General features: G+C 38.4%; 1 protein-coding gene across 22 annotated transcripts in view; it reads left to right on the top strand.

Annotated features, from left to right (window-relative positions):
- The window catches only part of CSGALNACT1 (chondroitin sulfate N-acetylgalactosaminyltransferase 1), a 327,223-nt gene that overhangs the window by 115,271 nt on the left and 195,196 nt on the right, over positions 1–16,756 (top strand). For 10 of the 22 annotated variants that reach the window (XM_049094800.1, XM_035700129.2, XM_049094806.1 and 7 more), the window contains one exon: positions 4,068–4,163. The exons of 10 other annotated variants lie outside the window; for them this stretch is intronic. The gene's annotated coding sequence lies outside the window, so the exon portion shown is untranslated. The remainder of the gene's footprint in view (positions 1–4,067; positions 4,164–16,756) is intronic. 2 more of the 22 variants (XM_049094810.1, XM_049094804.1) reach the window with 1 other exon arrangement.

The raw sequence follows: 16,756 nt of genomic DNA, 5'->3' as shown, positions 1-16,756 counted from the left end.
GTTAATAGAATTTACAGCAGGCAAGTCAGGCAAAGACCAGATTTCATGGAAAAGCTTCTAAAGCGAAGTTGTTGGAAATTTAAATTAGATTTGAGTGTGACAGATCGACTACTGAGAAATGGTATAGTGCCTCACTGTTAAATTCTACAGGAATCTGCCTTGAATTAATAGTGTTGTTTTTCTGATGGAGCGGGTACTGATTTTGAGTTTTGAATCCAAGTTTATACATTTTCCAGATGTAATCATTTTACCCAAATAAATGGAAATATGACTGTATCAGGGACTCAAAACCATTACATTGAGAATGTCTTTAGCAGCAGTTTAGTGACCAGTCAAGAATATTCTAAATTGAACTCTGAGGAGTCTTGGGAAAATTTCCTGCTCATGAAAAGTATGATTTAAAGGAGAAAACAATAAAATTGAAAACATTAGATCGATATCACTCACTCACTCACTCACTCACTCACTCACTCACTCACTCACATATTTCATGAAGTGAGCTGGATACCTGACAATTGCTGTAGGGTGCAATGTGAGATTTTAATGCTAATAAGCAATTTGTTCATTAGAATATCCTTGATGGACATCAGAGATCTTTCATGTGTGTGTCTCTGTCCTTTCCAGCAGGTGACTTGAACACTTGGACTTCTTATGAACAGGCAGGATGGTTCAGTGAGTCCTGTGTGTGGGCTGAGTTGGGGTCTTGGGAGTCTCCTAGCTGTGTGCTATAATAGTTTGGATCCTTCCCAGGGCAGGACTTCATTCCTTTCCAAGTCACTAGAATATATCCATACATATTCCTGAAGAATTGTATCTAAACTCCCTCAGAAAGGAGTTTCTAGGAGATTTGTAAAGGTTTATTTATTTCTTGGGGCTGTAGAGCCTAGTGTCTATCCCGTTCATCACTTTAAATTCAGCTCCCAGCATGGGCCTTGCACATTGTAGATACTCAGTAAATATTTGTTGAGGGAATAAATTGACTATAAATTAAATGTTTTGAGATTGCAATCCTAGTTCTCATGTTTAACCACTCTACAGTGATAGTAATGGGAGCTGACTTTTATTGATTGGTGATTGTACAAGACGTTGTATTGAGAGCTTCCTCTATTATTTTATGTGGTCATCACAGCAAGAAGCACAAAGAGTGTGTTAGTCAGGGTATACCAGATTATGCTTTGGTCACAACCCCGCAGTTTCAGTCCTTTCACTCAGTGGAGCCAGGTCCACTGTAGTGGTTATCCAGGCTGCTTCCATATCAGCATGACTCTGTTATCTTAAGCCAAGGCTGGATAAGAGTAGGGCTGCATTATCATGCATGGGCTTTTCATTGTCCAGATCTGGAAGCCCTATGCCATACATTTGTTCACATTTCACTGGTCAGAACTGGTCACATGACACCATCCAACTGTGCAGGGGTACTGAGAAGTACCATCTTCTGCATGCAGGGAAGGAGAGGAAAACCAGAAGTTGATATACAGTGATAATAGCTATCATCAGTCTATTATACAAATATCCCCATTTTACAGATGATAACACTGAGGCCCAGAGAAGATAGGTTACTTGTTTAAAGTTACACAGCTGGAATATGGCAGAGCAAGGTATTTAGGTGTATTTGTTTTCAAAGCCCATATACCTTTTTTAAATTAAGTTTTAAATTTTAATTTCAGTATAGTTTACAGTGTTATATTAGTTTCAGGTATATGATATATTGATTCAGCAATTATACACATTACTCATTGCTCATCATGGTAGATGTATTCTTTAATCCCATCATCTCTTTCCCCCATCCCCCAATCCACCTCCCCCCTGGTAACTATCAGTGTGTTCTCTAGAGTTCAGAGTCTATTTCTTGGTTTGTCTCTCTCTCTTTCTTTTCCTTTACTCATTTGTTTTGTTTCTTTTTTTTTTTTAATTTTTATTTATTTATGATAGTCACACAGAGAGAGAGAGAGAGAGGCAGAGACACAGGCAGAGGGAGAAGCAGGCTCCATGCACCGGGAGCCGGATGCGGGACTCGATCCCGGGTCTCCAGGATCGCGCCCTGGGCCAAAGGCAGGCGCTAAACCGCTGTGCCACCCAGGGATCCCTGTTTTGTTTCTTAAATTCCACATATGAGTGAAATCATATGATGTCATATGGTATTATCTTTCTCTGACTTATTTTGCTTAGCATTATATCCTGTAGATCCATCTATGTTGTTGTAAATGGGAAGATTTCATCCTTTTTGATAGCTCAATAATAGTCCATTATGTGTGTGTGTGTGTGTATCCCACATCTTCATTATCCACTCATCTATTGATGGATACTTCGATTGCTTCCATAATTTCGCTATTGTATATAATGCTGCAATAAATGTAGGGGTGCATGTATCCTTTTGAATTAGTGTCTTTGTATTTTGGGGGTAAATACCCAGTAGTGCAATTACTGGATTGTAGGGTAGTTCTGGTTTTATCTTTTTGAGGAACCTCCATGCTGTTTTCCACAGTGGCTGCAGCAGTTTGCATTCCCACCAACAGTGCACAAGAGTTCCTTTTTCTCTACATTCTTGACAACATCATTGTTTCTTGTATTTTTGATTTTAGCCATTCTGACAGGTGTGAAGTGATAGCTCATTATAGTTTTGATTTGCATTTCCCTGAGAGTGGTGTTGAGCATCTTTCAAAGCCATACCCTTAACCACCATGCAATACTACCTTTCTTTTCTTTTTTTTTTTTTTAATACTACCTTTCTTAAAGAAATTTTCTTCTAAAAGAAACTTGACCTTAGTGAGGAGCATAATAAAAGTATTGGATTTGGGGTTTGGGTACCTGGTTTATAGGACTGAGTCCATCACTGACTTTCTTTTATGTGTAGCTAAGCCACTTCTCTGGGTTGATTTCCTCACGTGGGAATAATAATTATTAGGCTGGTGTTATAAAGTAATGTATATAATAGCACCTGTAGAGACATAAGGTACTGTGTAAAGACATGATGATATTACTACTGACACCCACTTTATGCATTGGTCTTAGCAGGTTTTTCACATGTAAGGAGCCTCGAGATTCTTATAAGAAAACCAGTAAACCCCTTAAATAATCTTGGTACATTTAGGTGAATATACTGTATCTACAATATAAAATTAAACTTCATTGGGATAATCTTTTCAGACATTTCATTACACTGAAATGATGCTAAGTTTCAACTAAACTTATTAGCTCTCACCTTCTAACCACCCTTCCCTCATCTTTTTATTATATAAGTTTTCAAAAATTGTTCTTTTAAAAGTGAGTATCCCAAAGAGCATCTGTAGATGGGTATGTCACTGTAAATTCAGGAAACTCTTCTGTGTTTTGCCATCCATTTATGGTGAACATGGGGTGGCTCAAGTCAGAACAGGTGCATGCTGTTTGTGGCCCGAGTAAGAAAAGTAACCCTCTTCCTTTGTAGCTGTGAGAGAAGTGGGAATCTTTTTTGTCAAATGTGTTAAATCATTGACACCAGCTCCCTGTCCCCAAAAACTTGGTGTGATGATGTTTTTCTCAATATTCATCTTCTATTTTGAGTATCTCCCAAACTTGATGTTCTATAAAGCCTGTCTCCTCCCCAGCTGCTCCTGGCAGATCTCTGGAATGTGTGGCCCCATTGGGGGTACTTGGAACCTTGCATTGCTTTAGATATGATATAATAGACTTTTACAATCCTTTGACTTCTTGGCAGTGGTTTATAGTGCAATGAGTAGTCAGACTAGAAAATAAAAAGTTTTCTGTGGAAATTTGGGAGCCCAATTTCCATTAATTAAAAAAAATACCCAGCATATTTTTCTCAGACCCCATCTCATAGACATGTTTATCCCTCATTGTTTAAAGATAACCCTCCTTAACCAAGGGCAAGCATGGTATGCCTTTCCCCTCCTTTCCCATTTAGACATAAAGCCTGTTATTGTTGATTGTCTTGTAGTTGGTTCTCTTGAAAACGAAATTTTCTTTAAGTAGAACATTTTCATTATAGGATAACAGGCCTCTTTAATTTTGTACTTTTAGAATTGCTAGGAAAACATTTACACTTACTCCCAATTTTCTCTTTTCAGAGTCCTGGACAGACAGGGAGGATTCATTAAGACTATATCATGATGACACATCCCTTTATTGGTGAGCCATAAAAGTTCAGAGAAAGAACACAGAAAGTAGGTACTTATAGTATTAAAAGCCTTCAGCAAATTATGTATGTGGTGGTTTTAACTGACCTTGGAAGTTACATAAGTCTTTGTATAAGCTTTTGTATCAGAATACAGTCTATAAAAACAATGGTAATCTATTGAATTTACAAAATAGCTTCCCAGACTCCTGGTTCAGCTCTTTCATAGTGGTGAGCAGTGAATTGACACTGTGTCTCATTTTGAGGAAGGAACCATTTGGTGGTACCTCCTTTCTATTCCTGCTCTTTTCAGTTCACTTACATAAATGCTTCTTGCAGAGATCTCCTAAAACTGTTTAAATCCCCAGGTGGGTCAGTCTTCTGTGCATTTATTAAAAAGATTTTATTTATTTATTCATGAGAGAGAGAGAGAGGCAGAGACACAGGCAGACAGAGAAGCAGGCTGCATGCAAGGAGCCTGATGTGGGACTTGAACCTGGGAATCCAGGATCATACATTGAGCCAAAGGCAGGCACTCAACCGCTGAGCCACCCAGGCGTCCCTCTTCTGTGCATTTAGATTCCATTCAATTGTAATGCATTTCAAGTGCCCGGTCCCTCCTTTATTCTTTTTTTTTTTTATTGTTCCCTTTTCAATTCTTCCAGTTTCTTTAACCTTACTTTGGAATACGTTTTTAAGGCTTCTGAGAGCCATAATTAATTAGAACAATGAGCCAAGTGAGATTAAAGATTTTATAGGGCAGAAAGAAAAAGGATGAGTCCAGGATTAGGTTGAGCTCAGAGCTGAGTAGGCATTGCTGGCTGTGACTGCCACTCCTGGCAGCCTCATGACCATATCTTCCCTTCAGGTTTTCCTTGTCTCTCATTCTGGGCTCTGCCTTCTGTAGTAGGGGACACAGGTGGGATTGAAGCTGGTCAGAGTAGGCCTATCAGGAGCTGATGTCTGAGTTGAGACCTGGAGGATGAGGAATGACAGGAAGGACTTTCAGGTAGTGAGGTTGTTTGGCACATGCTAGGAGCTGGGAAGCTATAAATCCCACTTAGTGCCTGATAGTTGAGGCTGGTTGTACCACTCACCACTAAGCTCCATCCACTGCCTCTTTTGGCCTCCCTGAAGCTGACACTTCCCTTTGTCCTTTGGCTTTAGCAAAGCCACTATCTCTTTCAACCTGAGATTTGGCTCAGATAACCTTGAAGGAAGCTGTTTGACTGGTTCCTCCAGCCAACATCAATTTAATGCCTGCAAGAGGCACAAGTTCTGGTATAGAAGTTAAAAAATAACAGAAAACTGGTCAGGTTAATTTAGAGTAGACTCTTAAATAGTGATGGGTAGCAGAATATGCCATGCCAGAGTGTGCCTTTTTGGAATTTTTATTATGTTTAATTAAAGTGACTTGAGAAACAGCCATTGTAGGAAGGACACCCTAACCCTTCTTTGTACCTCTGCAGACAGAAAATAAATCTCTCACGTGAAAGGTACCCTCCCTGTACCAGGAGAGCATCCTCATCACCAGAGACAGGGAATTTCAGGCTGGGAAGGTTGTATTAAGAGAACTTGTTACTTCTTCACTAACTTACCACCCCAGGCTCAAGCCCCTTTGTCTGGTCAGATTTATTGCTTCCTTGTCAAAAAGGTATGAAAACTGCCTGGTTTGGTCACTTCTTTGAGCATCGTATCTTTGGGGTTCTTATACGTACAAAATTAAATTTGGTTTTCTCCTGTTAATCTGTTTTATATCAATGGAATTATTCAAGCAGCCAAAGAACCTAGAAGGGAAGAAGAGAAAAGATTCCCCCCTTCTTCAGTGGGTATAATTCTTAAGCTGCAATTTTCTGCCTCAGATGTAAATGATACTCAGAAATCTTGCAACAGCAGTGACAAACTGATTCCTAGTCATTTGCCCTCCCTCCTTATTACCTTTTAAAAACTTTAGGTTCAGTTTTACAATTGGATTGGCCCTGAAAGGAAGCTGCTTACTACATATGCTACATTAGACTTAATTTGCAGAGAATAATATTAACAGTACCTGTAGGCTTAGTTTCCCATGTATGCATGTGACCGCATAACCATTGTGCTAACATTAAGTTTTAAATGCTTTCATTTTAAATATCAGCCTTTGGGGGGAATAATCAAGACCTAACAGAAGGGAAAATTAGGCTTATGACATTATCATACAAAAAAAGAGAACATTATCATAAAGTGGAAAGAAAACAGTAAAATAAAAATCTTACCAACTGCAGAGGGTGAATAAAAAAGAATGATGGCAGTTATTACTAAATACTAAAATCAACAACTCTAACTTGAGAAAATTAAGGTTTTTCATGGAAAAGAAAGGAGGGGGATTGGTTGCATATCAACTAGAAAAGAGCCTTTAAGGCAGAACAATTTCCTTAAGACATTGTAATGAGAATAGATGACACAAGTAAGTCTTTGCTTTATGTAATGATACATCTGAAACCATTGTCTCAAGGGTTCTGATTAGCCTAGGAGAGCATCCATATGCAAATGGTAGGAAATGATGCATTACATAATCAAGGTAAAAAACGTCATAAAATTTCTGAGATGCCTCTCGCGCTATTCATGTTGAGTAGACACTTCTGGAAGGGTGTTATAAAGCTCTCTCCAAGGTTGGAGAAGGCACTATTGTCTATGCGTATGTGGCACCAGTGAACCTCCACTACTGTGAAGGCTAATTTTGGCCGGATGGTGGTGTTTAGATGCAAAAAATATAATAAACCAATTGTGGGACCTGTCAATACTTTTCAGAGACGAAGACGCGTAGAAAAAAAAAAAGATAAGCCCTTCTTTTAAAGTGAACTCAGCTATGCCAGAGTGGTGCTGATTCAGGAGTATTATTTTCTCTGGCGTTCTGGCATCTCTTATATTATCATTTCTGGGAATTCTAAGGAGACTTTAGAAATTGTGTGAGAAGCCTTCTAAAAAGCTAGAGAGGAACAGTATTCTAAAAAGATGAAAAGAAAGGCGGCCTCACAGCTGTTCCCCGCGGCCTGTCCCTTCATGAAGGGACCGCCGTGGCCGTGGAGGCAATGCTGTCCCAGGTGGTGGGTGCCACTCCAGACAAGGAACGTGCACCAGGGAACCCCCAGGCCCGGGTCTCGAACGTGCCGTGGCCTCCACACATGTCGCTCCAACGAATCTCCGCGTCCCCCACCTCAGCTCCTGATAACCACCACTCTACTCTGTTTTCTTTGAGTTCAGTGAGTGTGTCCTTGGAGAAGACAGGACAGCTGTTTCCTCCCTCCCTGTCCTGTTCCTCCTGTCCTGCCCTGCCGGCCACCTCCAGGCACAGGCTGTGTGGGGAACCAGGAAACAAACATGTACTATATATTATCAAAAGCAAAGGAGCACAGCAACTTAATTTAAACACAATTATTTAGATATTTTTGGTACTTAAAACACCTAAAACTTCCAGGGAGGGAGTTCTGACCCCATCGATACCTGATGACCACTACCGAGTGTGAGGCATTCTCATTTATATATGATGCCTGTCTTAGTCAACTCTGGCTACCATAGCAAAATATCACAGACTGGGAGGCTTATTCAACAATTTATTTCTCACAGTTCTGGAGGCTGGAAATCCAAGTGCCAGCGTGATGGGTTTCTGGTGAGGGCTTTCTTCCTGTTATGTCCACTGCCACCTTCTTGCTCTGTCCTCACGTGGTGGAGAGAAAGAGAGTGGGGCATGAGTGCTCTGGAGTCTCTTCACATAAGTGCACTAATTTCATCATGAGGGCCCCACCTTCGTGACCTCATCTAATCCTAATTACCTTCCAAAGCCCCTGTCTCCAAATACATTACTTCAGGAGTTAGAGCTTCAAGATAGGAATTTTGAGTGAATGCAATTCAATCCATACCAATAGCTTTTCAACCAAAGCTATTTTATATGTATAAAAATAACAAAATATATTTTTAGGATTAATAAATATGATATATCCCTGGTACATTTTAATTTTAAGGGGAAATTATTAATTTCCCAGCTTATTTTGTGTTTATTAAGTATCAAACACACAAAAACCAAACTCACAAGTCCTTGGAGGTCCTCCCTTGGCTCTGCCCATAGACCACTAGGCAGTATCTCTGGAGCCCATGCCCCTGCTAAAGGGATTGTGGGGACATGTAGCAGAGCACCAACTCTGGGTCTGGACAGGATTCTGGCTCCTGGGGAGGGGGTAGTGCATCAAAGCTGGGCCCCAGTCCTAGAGAAGCTCTGAATGCCGTGACACTTTGTCCAGATCACAGGGTTGGAACTCCTATCTAGCTCCAGAACCCATTTTTCAAACAGTGTATGTGTTAGTTTTCTTTTTCCCATAGTTAATTTTACTCTTCTTTCCCCCCAGCTTTATTGAGATCTAATTGAAATATAACATTGTGTACGTTTAAGGTAAACAACATGTTGATTTGGTACATCTTCTGTATTTTAAAACCATTTCAGCCATAGCATTAGCAACTACTTCCTTCTCATCACATAATTATCATTCCTTTTTGGTGTTGAGGATATTTTAATGTTCTCTTTTAAATCCAGTCTTAATGAGAAATAATTGACATATATTATTGTGTAAGTTTAAGGTGTACCGCATGGTGGCTTTACCTAACGTATTGTGAAATAATTACCACACTAGGTTCAGCTAATGTCTATCGTCGCATGTAGACACAATAAAAAGCAAAGAGAAAAGAAAAAAAAAACCTTCTTCTTGTGATGAGAACTCTTGGGATGTACAATCTTAACAACTTTCCTGTATGTCATACAGTGGTGCTAATGGCTGGACCTCCAGTCCTCCTCCCCAACCCTCTGCCTCTGGCGACGGTGTATCTCATCTCTTTCTGCAAGCTTGGTTTTTGTTAGTTATTTTAGATTCCACATGTAGATGAGATCATAGAGGGTTTGTCTTTTTCTATCTGACTTTCATCACTTAACATAGTGCCTTCAAGATCCATTCACATTGTCACAAATGGTAGGATTTCCTTATTTTTTTATGGCTGAATAATAGTGTATGTGTGTATTATGTGTGTATACATATATATGAGGTTATCTAAGACCTACTTTTCAGCACCTGGGTGGCTCAGTGGTTGAGCATCTGCATTCAGCTCAGGTCATGATCCTGGGGTCCTGGGATCGAGTCCCACATCAGGCTCCCCTTGGGAAGCCTGCTTCTCCCTCTGCCTGTGTCTCTGCCTCTCTCTGTGTCTCTCATGAATAAATAAATTAAATCTTAAAAAAAAATCTCTTTGCAACATTCAAGTATATGGTACAGTGTTAATAGCTATAATCACTATGCTGTGCATTCGATCCCTAGAACTTGTTAATCTTTTATAACTAGAAGTTTGTACCCTTTGACTAATGATTCTCCACTTCCCCCACCTCAACTCCTGGTAACCACCACTCTACTCTTTGTTTTCTTTGAGTACAGATTTTTTAGGTGATATCGTTCAGTATTTGTCTTTCTCTGTCTGACTTATGTCACTGAGCACAATGTCCTCAAGGTCTAGCCAAGGTGTTGCAAATGGCAGGATTTCTCTCTTTCTCATGGCTGAGTAATATTCCACTATGTATGTACACCATGTCTTTTTTTTCTTCCAAGATTTTATTTAAAATCAAGTTACCTAACATATAGTGTAGTATTGGTTTTGGAGTAGAATTTAGTGACTCATTACTTTTATATAACACCCAGTGCTCATCATATCATTTGCCCTCCTTAATGCCCATCACCCATCTAGCCCATCCTCCCACCCATCTCCCTCCATCAACCCTCAGTTCTCTAGAGTTAAAAGTTTCTCATCGTTTGCCTCCCTCTCTGTTTTTATCTTATTTTTTCTTTCCCTTCCTCTATGTTCCTCTGTTTTGTTTCTTAAATTCCACATTGAGAGTATACCAAATCTTCTTTATCCATTCATCTGTTGACTGACACTTAGGTTGTTTCCTCTTGGCTATTGAGAGTAAGGCTGCAGTGAAAATGTGAGTGCAGATATCTCTACAAGATCCTGATTTCAATTCCTTTGGATATATGCCCAGAAGTGGAATTGCTGGATCATATATGGTAGTTCTATTTTTATTTTTTTTTGAGAAACTTCTATACTGTTTTTGTATGGTGGCTATACCTCTTGCATTTTAACTTGCACTAGGGTACCTTTTTGTCCACAAGCCCACCAACTCTTGTTATTTCTTGTCTTTTTGATGATAGTCATGTAAACAAGTGTGAGGTGATATCTCATTATAGTTTGATGTGCATTTCTCTGATGATTATCCATGTTGAGCACATTTTCATATACCTGTTGGTCATCTTTTCCAACTTCTAAAATTTTATTTTTTAACTGAAGTATAATTAAAATACAGTGTTATATTAGTTTCAGGTGTACAATATATTGATTCAACAATTCTATACATTACTGAGTGCTCACCATGAAAAGTGTAGTCACCATATAATGTTATTATAATATTATTGACCATATTCCCTATGCTGTACTTTTTGTCTCCATGATTTGTTTATTTTATAACTGGAAGTTTGTACATATTAATTCCCTTTATCTATTTCACTCATCTGGCAATCATCAGTTAGTTCTCTTTATTTAAGAGTCTGTATATAATACTCCCACATTTTCTGTTGGCCAATTGGATGTCTTTGGAAAACTGTCTGTTGAGCTCCTCTGCCCACTTAAAAAAATGGATTGTTTTTTTGTTATTGAGTTGTATAAGTTCTGTATATTAAGTCCTTATCAGGTGTATGATTTGTGAATATATTCTCCCATGTGGTAGGTTGCCTTTTCATTTTGTTGATGATTCCTGTGATACGCAGAAGCTTTTTAGTTTGATGTAATCCCACTTATTTATTTTTGCTTTTGTCACTGGTGCTTTTGGTGTCATATCCAGGAAATTGCTGCCATGACAAATATCAAGGAGCTTTTTCTTCTCTGTTTTCATTTAAGAGTTTTATGGTTTGGGTCTTAAATTTAAGTCTTTAGTCTATTTCAGATTCTTTTTATGAATAGTGTAAGAGAGGGATCTAATTTCATTCTTCTGCATGTGGTTATTCAGTTTTCCCAGTACCATCTATGAAGAGACTATCCTTTCTTCCAATGAGTATTTATGTTTCCCTTGGTAAATATTGATTGTTTATGTGTCTATTTATTTCTGAGCTCTCTGTTCTGTTGGTCTATTTTTATGTCAGTGCCATACTGTTTGATGACTATAGCCATAAAAATATAATTTGAAATCAAGAAGTGTGATGGTTCCAGCTTAGTTCTTTCTCAGGATTTCTTTGATTATTTGGAGTTTTTTGCTACATACAAATTTTAGGCTATTTTTTCGATTTCTTTGAAAAATGCCTTTGGACTTCTGATAAGGATTGCATTGAACCTTTAGATGGCTTTGGTAATAGGGGACATATTAACAGTACTAATTCTTTCTATCCATGAACATGGGATATCTTTCAATTTGTGCGTTCTTCATTTGCTTTCAGCAAAGTCTTATAGTTCTGTGTTACAGATCATTCACTTGCTTGGTTAAATTTATTCCTAAGTATTTTATTGTTTTTGATACTATTGTCAATGGGATTGTTTTTCTTTCTTTCTTTTTCAGATATTTTGTGGTTAGTATATAAAAATGCAACTATTTTCTATATGTTGATTTTGTATCCTTCACTTTACTGAATTCACTTGGTAGTTTTAGCAATATTTTGATGGAGTCTTTAGGATTTTCTATAAGATCATGTCATCTGTAAACAAAGACAGTTTTACTTCTTCATTTCCTATTTGGGTGACTTTTATTTCTTTTCCTTGCCTGAATGCTCTGGCTATGACTTCCAGGACTGTGTTAAATAGGGGTACCGAGAGTGGGCACCTTTTTCTTATTCCTGATCTCAGAGGAAAAGCTTTCAGCCTTTTACCATTGAGTATGGTGCTGACTATGGGCTTTTTATATATGGCCTTTTATTGTATTAATGTGTGTTCTTTCTATACCCAATTTTTCAAGGTGTTTTTTTTTATCATAAAAGGGTGTTGTATTCTGTCAAATGCTTTTTCTGCATCTATTGAGATGATCATATGGTTTTTATCTTTTGTTCTATTTCTGTCATGTATCACATTGATTTGTATGTGTTGAACCACCCTGGCATCCCAGAGATATGATCATGGTGTATATTAGTTTTCTAAGGCTACCACAACAAATTACCACAGACTGAGTGGCTTAAAACAGCAGAAATATATTGTCTCACAAATCTGCAGATTAGAAGTTTGAAAGGTATTAACACTACCATACTTCCTCCACAACCTGTAAATGAATGATATTCTTTCCCACTACCCAGCTTCTAGTGGTAGCTGTTGATTTTGTAGCTTCATCTCTGTAATCTCTTTTTCTGTCATCACATTTTTTCCACTGTGTGTTCACATCATCTTCTTATAAGGACTCCAGCTGTATTGGATTAGGGACCTACCCTACTCCAATATGACCTTATTGAATCTGCAAAGACCCTATTTCTAAATAAGGTCACATTCTGAGGCTTTCAGCTTAGGATTTCAACATATTTTTTGGGGGGAACACAATTCAACCCATAACAGAGTGCTAGAAAATTTTCCAGTTTTGATGTGGATGAGAGTAGTACGTTTATCAAGTTGTAGGGTGAAAAAGGAAAGGAATGGATTACAAAAAAAATCGTCTAGTTACTTGTATATTTAAACATCTGCAATTTGCTTGTCCAGGAGACTCCACAACACGATTAGTAAGGGTATTTGGCTCAGCTGGAGAAGACACCTTCACTGTAGTAATGATAATCAAGTATATCATCTGAGCCAGATGTCCCTCCTGGAAAATTTTAAGAAGTTATGCTATATTTCACTTTTACTAGCTCCCCAAGTCCCCTTTAAAGATTTCAGTAGAATGCATAGTTACTTTGCTTATTAGGTTGATAGCAAAACAACGGGGAGAATTTTCTTAGTAGTTCTGGGGTGTGCGTGTTTCAGCTTTTGCTTGAATTTACACTAGAGGATGTTTCCATATAAAATATGAGGATACCCAGTGTGAATTCTGGTACATAGCCAGTTGTAAGTAACAGAAGTATTTGATTGTATACTCCAAAATGCAGGAATAAAAACACAAAAAAGGTAGTCTAAATGTTATGCTTATTCCTGACAGATGCTTTTTTGATACTTTTCTTAAATGCTTTGCCATTCGGTTTGGAAAAATTTTCAGACATCCTTGCCAGCTAATTATGGACTATTTCCAAGGCTTTGAGGAGCTGCTATAAACAACAGGTCCAGGATTGAGGAGAAAGCACTTGTTTAATGTGGTTATATCTTGTTTGTTAAGAATGGGAACATAAAACGGGCCATTTAAAATTTTTAGATACTTGCTAATATTTTTCAAGGTAGTTGTGTTATGTGACTTTTGATTATGTTATGTTTCCTCAACAGAAGTGCATAAGTAAAATTCACATGTTTGCAAAAATTATGAAACTGACTTATTTTTCTTCAAGAATTTTGTTTCGCACTTTATTGCCTGAATCTTTATAAAGTTAATGAACACCATTATATAAACATGCAGGTGTGAAATGCTGCTTTGAAATAAATATAGTAAGAAAGTATCACTTTTTGGAAGTTCAAGCCATAGCAGGTGTAATAGTAGACAGTAGAGACTTTCTGCTCATAATTCTGTTGCTCCAGTTTCCATAAAAGTGTTGGAACATCTGGATAAGCTATAGAAGAAGAAGAAACCCAGACCTCCTTCCCTCCCCTATCCATGACTTTTAGTGGCTTAGAAATGGAACAAAACAATTTAAGAGTGTATAATGTTTATTTAAATATGAGAAGAACTTTGTGAAACAAAGCCAAATTCAGCTATGTCAAAACAAATGCTTTTATGTGGTTAGTCATCAATTAAAGACAATTATTTTCCCTATGTTTCCCTCTTGCCTTTGAAGGGACAAATTTTGCTTTGGCTTTTTCAAGCTCAAGTACCAAGTAATATGAACCCTGCCTTTAGCAATAGGGATTAATTGTTTTAAATAATTTTTTTTTTCTCCTAACAGATACTTCTTGTTTGATTGGAATTTCTGAGAATGACAGTTGTGGGCTGAATAATGGCTGATTATTATGTATTTTATTAGGACTTGCTTTTTACTTTAGAGAGCTGATCAGTATGCTTTAAAAAATATACATGTTGGGTTATAACAATGGTGAGACATCACTGCATACATATTAAAATGGGTGAAATCTAAAACTGTGACAATACCAAATGCTGGTGAGGACATGAGCAATAAGAACTGCCATTCATTACTGCTGGAAATGCAAAATGGTGCAGCCACTTCAGAAGGCAATTTGCAGTGTCTTGCAAAGCTAAACATTGAATTCTCACCATATGATCCAGCAATCATGTTCCTAAATGAGTTGAAAACTATGTCCACACGAAAACCTGCACATAAATATTTGTGGCACTTTTATTCATAATTGCCAAAATTGGAAGGAACCAAAATGTCTTTCAGTAGTGAAAGGATAAGTAATCTGATTGGAAAGCCAGTGACCGCCATCAGGCCGCTACTGGCTGGATGGGAAGAGCCCTCCAGGGGCGTTGCTCTGTGTGGCTTGCATTGGGCTGTTCCGGTTCCTTTTTGAAATCTCCAGGAGGTTGCACTTATCAGCTCCCCAAGCCTCTTTCCATGCCTGACGTCTTGGGCAGCTCAACTTCTCATCTATAAAATGGGAGTCATCACACACTCTTTCTTTAGTTTCTTTTAATTCAATGTACCATACCCCACAGGGATGTTGTAAGTAGAATGATGGTGAGAAATATAGCTTAACTTCCTAGAGAAAACGGAGTTACTTTTTTTAAAAAAGATTTTATTTATTTATTCATGAGAGACACACTCACATAGAGGCAGAGACAGAGGCAGAGGGAGAAGCAGGCTCCCTGCGTGGAGCCCAACGTGGGACTTGATCCCAGGACCCTAGGATCACTACCTGAGCTAAAGGCAGATGCTCAACCACTGAGCCACCAAGGCATCCCAGGAAACTGAGTTCCTTAAAAGAAGATAATAATAGAGATGAGTGGGGATGGAGCTGATGTAGAATCAAGTTAGTAGCATTTTGAGGGATAGATACTTTTACAGCTGGAAGGTGCTATACTCAATTACTTGATCCAGTTTTAGGGCAGTAGTCAGGGAATTCTCAAAGCTTGATTAGCATTGTGTGTAATATAGTGGAAAGATCTGGCTGGCGAAGCTGGAGACACCCAGGTTTGTCCCTCTCTGGGCAGCTGATGAGTCTTCTGTGGGACTCAGCCTCTCTGACCCTCAGTTTGTGCTTCTATGAAATGAGAATGACCACACCTGCTTTAATAATTAGTTCATTTAATAAATGAAAACAGCTAAAATGTGCAAAGTGCCCTTCATGGGGCCTGGCACTGGGTAGGCTGCTCTGTCTGCCAGGTTTAATATTTAGTGGAATGAACTGCCAGTTTCATCCTATCCTTCTTGAAGGTCTCAGAAGAAACAGTCAGCTGCCCTCTAATCTGTCCTACTTTTATCCCTCTTCAAATGGTCAGGAAAACATTTTTTAATATCAAATTAAATCTTCTTGTTTTTCAGTTTAAGTCTCCTTTCCTTTGTCTTATATCCTCCGGACATTCTCTCCCAAGCCTTTATAAAGCTGATGATTAAACTACCTTCCTGACTTCCTCTAGATTAAGTAACTTCAATTACTCTGACCTATTCTAACAGGAGCTGTTTACTATTTCTTTGAAAATGTTTCTTCCCTTGCTCCAGGTTCTCCTCAGTCTTTTAGAAATACACTATCAGGGGGCACCTGGGTGACTCAGTGGTTGAGTGTCTTGCCTTTGGCTCAGGGCATGATCCTGGGATCTGGGATAGAGTCCTGCATCGTGCACCCTACAGAAAGCCTGCTTCGCCCTCTGCCTGTGTCTCTGCTTCTCTCTCTGTGTCTCTCATGAATAAATAAATGTAGTCTTGAAAAAAAAAATACACTATCAAAACAGCTGTGTTTTCCTAGGGGACTGACATCCAGGGAGGTGCCAGGAATACCCCTTCTCTGAAGCCTTGGATGTCTTGTTCATTTCATTTTGTCTTTTGGCATTCTTTTTCTTTTCCTCTATATCATTGCTTCCCATTTTGACTTTTTCTTTGTCCTGCTTTCCTTTTTCTTAAAAAGCATTGCCTATTGGCTAACATTGATATCACTGAAAGTGGAATTCCTGAGTTTGAGTCCCACCTCTGTTACTCACCCACTGTGTCCTTGCCCAGATTACTTCACTTTTCTGAAACTCAGTTTTCTCCTCTGTAAAATGGGATGAATGAAGTATCCACTGCAAAGATTTAAGTATAAAATATTCATATAAATATATAAAGTTCTCAGGACAGTATGGCTACCCAGAGTATTCAGTGAATATCAACTATTTTTAAACCTAGTTTGAAAGCAGTTAGGCTTACAAGATGTTGAAAAACTGGTACAGAGAGTTTCCATGTACCCTTCCCCCAGATTCATACAATGATATCTACCATAATTAAGATACTTTATCACAAGTGGAAAATTGCCATTGATGTAACACTATAAACTGAATGATAGACCTTATTCAGATTCACCAGTTTTGTTTTGCTTTTT

Source organism: Canis lupus, chromosome 16 (genome assembly GCF_003254725.2).
Source record: "Canis lupus dingo isolate Sandy chromosome 16, ASM325472v2, whole genome shotgun sequence".
Classification (NCBI taxonomy): domain Eukaryota; kingdom Metazoa; phylum Chordata; class Mammalia; order Carnivora; family Canidae; genus Canis; species Canis lupus.
The sequence above is the reverse complement of the archived record's forward strand: the minus strand, read 5'-3'. Positions and strand labels throughout refer to the sequence as shown.